Below are 4556 nucleotides of genomic sequence, written 5' to 3' on the forward strand. Positions count from 1 at the left end.
TTCCATGTACATCATTCAAGTATGTTCACTCAATATGACATCAAATAGCGCCAAAACACCAAGGGATGCTTCCTATTCAGCCAAAGACTCCTTCCTCTTCATTTTGGCACCCAAATAACTTCCAAATGCATTCAAAACATCCTTAGGCCGAACCAACACCTTACCATTCGGCCAAGAGCATGTATCTTCATTAAAATCATGTATTTGCATTAAAAAATCATGTATTTTCAAAAGGGTATCATCCAAAGCCGAACCATCATGTATCTATTCGGCCTAAACCCTTTGAAAACTATAAATAGGCTTTGACATTTCATTTTTAACTCAACCTTTTTGATAAAATAAACTCTTTGTGAGATTATTCTCTCTTCAAGTTCTTTTGATAACTATATCGATTAAGCAAACTTTCTAAGTTTGTGGCGTCAACCTCTTTCATTGATACTTTGAGTTCCTAGTTCTTATAACTGGTAGGTTCAAGTCCTTTCAAACCATCCCTTATTTAAGTTTATAAAGAACAGGGTTAAACTTTCTATAGTTTTGCTTTCTCTTTGGCTTATTTAAGATACTATCTGACCATCACCATCTTCCATAACCTTAACGCCTATATCATCACCATTCTATTACCATTTATTCTTCATTGAATCATCCTTCATCTATCATCAAGGTTCACATCCATCATCACCATTGGAGGCTGAATCCTATTACATTTGAAGGACAATTCAACAATACTTCCGCAGCCTATCTTTGATAACATTTCTATCCCTTTCATTTCTTTCCATTTCCATTTCCTTTCTTAATTATCAATCTACTTAATCAATTCTTTCTTTATATTGTGCACATTTCTTATTAATTCAAGTGTAGCATTTGGTGTCTCTCCTAGATCGGGAAACAACAAGGCTGCCAACTTCTCAATCATTGAAGAAGCTTGGATAGCCTTACATCAAGCGGTATTTAGAGCTTAGTTGGATTGACATTCAAAGTGCTGAAACAAAGCAAAAATAAAGAAGACAAACAAAAGGAAAAGGAAAAGAACTCATACATCAAAAGAAAAAAGAAAAAAGAAAAAAAGAAAAAATTCAAAAGCAAAAGAAAAGTGAAGGAAAAGTTGAAAATGCATCCAAAAAGAAGCACATTACAATCTGCCCAACCTCAAACTTGAAGGAGGTATCCTTGTTTTTTATGTATCCTTATTGATTCTTGTGAAAGAAGATAATAAGTGTTGCAACTTGGGTTGTAAGTTATCTTCATCCTTCTCTTTTCTTCATTTCCTTTGCTTTCATCATTTTCATTACCTTATCTCTTCTTACCCATTCTATCTTACCTTTACCATATCCATTTCTATAGCCTAACCATTTTCTATAGCCAACGCAACAAATAAAGAAAATTACTCAATCTTGAGTTAGTTCTCTAAAGGACCCACAAGAGAGAATTGAGCGAAAAAAGGCAAACGAGAGGGAGAGATCAAAAGGGGATCAGAAAAAGCCAAGAACATATCCCCGAGTGCAAACACGAGTGCGAGTGAAATGAAATCTAAAATTCATTTGGAGTGACCAAGTGAGACATTGTGAGCGCGCTGGTAAGGTTTTGATTTTTTTTATTTTATACTAACAATGTCTTGTGATCTTCCATCTGTCCAAACATTGGAGGATGAACAGCAAAGAACAAACACATTTCACACTCGCTGCCATGTAAATAGTAAAGTGTGTCTTGTAGCTATTAACGAAGGAAGTTGTACGAACATTGCAAGCACATATATGGTCAAGAAGTTGGGACTTACAACGTTCAAACATCCCAATCCATATGTTTTGCAAGGATTAAATGAAGATGAAGAGTTAGAAGTCATAGAGAAAGTACTTGTGCCCTTTTCAATTAGGAGATATGAAGATGAAGTCTTGTGTGATGTTGCTTCCATAAATTCAAGCCATCTTCTTTTCAGTCGACCTTGGCAATTCGACAGACGAGCAATCCATGATGGGTTTAGAAACAGATATTCTATCACCCATAATGGTAAGAAAATCATCTTGACTCCATTATCTCCTAGACGAGTAAGTAAAGATCAAACTCATTTGAAAATGAGAATTGAAGCAATGAAAAAGCAACTTAAAGACAATGCAACTGAAGGAGAACGTTTGGAGGAAAATTCAAATGCAGAAAAGCTTGAACATTTGGAGGAAAATTCAAATAAAGAAGAGCTTTTTGAAGTTGAACAAAAGTGAGTGGATGCAGAAGACGTTGAACTTGAAAATGAGAGAGTTGAAAAGAATGAATTTGAAGATAAAGAGGATAGTGAAGAACCAATTTTATCTAACATTACTTTTTCTCCTATTCTTCCTTTTATTTTGTAAGACAATTCAAGAGACATGTCTTTTCAAGGAGATGATTTAAGAATAATGGCTTTTGGAGGACTAAAAGGTATGACTTTTGGTGATCCACAAAACATGTCTTTTGATATTTCAAAGGAAGTGTCACTTGAAGTGACAAGAGTACCAGCCGTTGATATTCCAAATACATTGCACATATTGAAGGGAGATCAACAACCAATGGAGTTCTCCATCATTAAGCAACCAACTCCCATTAAACATCCACCTTGGTTTGATATTTCCAATCATTTTATTTATAATTTCTCATATCTAACTTTGATTTAATTTGCAGGTAATCAATTCATATACATAGTATTATCCTACCACACGTTGATGGCAAGTTCCTTTGTCATTATGAGATTGATTGGTGCATTGAACTAAACCATTTCAAGAGTATAATGCGAGCATTGTCTACATACTCAAGAGCTATCATTTGGCAAGCAGCATCAAGCATGGAAGATGATTCAAAGAACACAACTTGTAAAATGAAGGAACTAAGAGGCATGATCCATGGAAGCTTAAGAAAAATATCTTTTTAAGTGCCAAAATCTATAACTTTTCATGGTTCAATGGACATGACTTTTGAAAAACCAAACAATATGTCGTTTGGGTTACCAATAGATATGATCGTTCAAGACAATATGTCTTCAAAAGACATTACTCTTGACTAACCAGCAAACCTAGACAGGGAGTACTTCTTTAACTTATTTATCATTAATCATTCTCTTACTTATGAGATTCCCTTTTCTTTTCAGGTCATAGACATTCAAGGAACTTATTCAAGGGATATGACTTTTGATAATAATCCTTTCATAAAGATGACCTATAGAGGCAAACCAACAACGATTGAATGGGCGTACAATTTGGAGAAGTCACCTTTTGATTTGAGGACAAATCACCCAAAAGAAGCGGAGGATGATGTGATCCTCTCTAACACCAACTTTCTTCATGACATACTCACATCATTGAAGATCCATCAAGCTCAATATAAGGGAGTTCTACCTTATTTTATATTATATTTACTAATTTATGCACTATATATTATTATGAGCATACATTTTTATATTAAACTATGCTTGAATAATCATATGTTATCATTCACTTGCATACTATATGATTTTCATGCATAACATATGTTTCTACATCTTTACTTAGCTCTATATTATGTTTACATATGTTTTAGACTCATTTATTATGTTTGCATATCATTTACATATCATGGCAGCATGTATTCATTCATTCATTAACTCATGTCATGTTATTCTAGCTCATGTTATGTTTACATTAGCTCACTAGCTTTAAATCCATGTTTCTTTAGCTCATTTTCATGTTTGAATCTCTTTTCTAGCTCATACATGTTTTCTTAAAGCTCATGAACATCCAATGCCTTCTATCTAGCTTCTAAACGATCATTAATAGCTCATGTCACTCAAACACTTCACGACATCATGCATTTTACCTTAAATGAGCTCACACATTGCTTACTTTATTTGGTTGTTGATTCCTATAGGTGAAACACAAAGCAAAGCATATTATGGTAGCTTGGTTAGCTAAAAGGACATGCATAGTAGCTCACACTAGCTCATGAACATTATGGCAGCTCATTCATCATTTAAAGAGCTTTAACTTAGCTAGAGGAGCTAACATGTAGCTGAACATAGCTGGAGGAGAGCTTTGGACCAAATTACTGAAAAGTGGACTATATGTAGCTAGAAGTATATGGGAGAGTAGTTGAGGAGATGAGAAGACCAAAGCTAACTATCTTGAGTTCATCAAGCTATAACTCACCTAGTTAGCTACCAAGACACTCACCTAGCCTACCTTGAAGCTAGTTCATCTCTAGGCTGCCATAGACTTCAAGACAACATCCTACGATTGTAACCTCACCAAAGCATTGCAAGAAGACCCATGTGCATTCATGTAGGCTGCCATGTGCATCATTCAAGCATGTACACTCCATGTGACATCAAATAGGCTCCAAAACACCAAGGCATGCTTCCTATTCGGCCAAAGACTCTTCCCTCTTCATTTTGGGGCCCAAATAAGTTCTAAATGCATTCAAAACATCCTTAGGCCGAACCAACACCTTACCATTTGGCCAAGAGCATGTATCTTCATTAAAATCATGTATTTTCAAAGTGGTATCATCCATAGCTAAAGCATCATGTATCTATTCGGCCTAAACCCTTTGAAAACTAT

The sequence above is a fragment of the Hibiscus syriacus genome, unplaced genomic scaffold (assembly GCF_006381635.1).
Source record: "Hibiscus syriacus cultivar Baekdansim isolate YM2019G1 unplaced genomic scaffold, ASM638163v2 tig00003454_pilon, whole genome shotgun sequence".
Lineage (NCBI taxonomy): Eukaryota > Viridiplantae > Streptophyta > Magnoliopsida > Malvales > Malvaceae > Hibiscus > Hibiscus syriacus.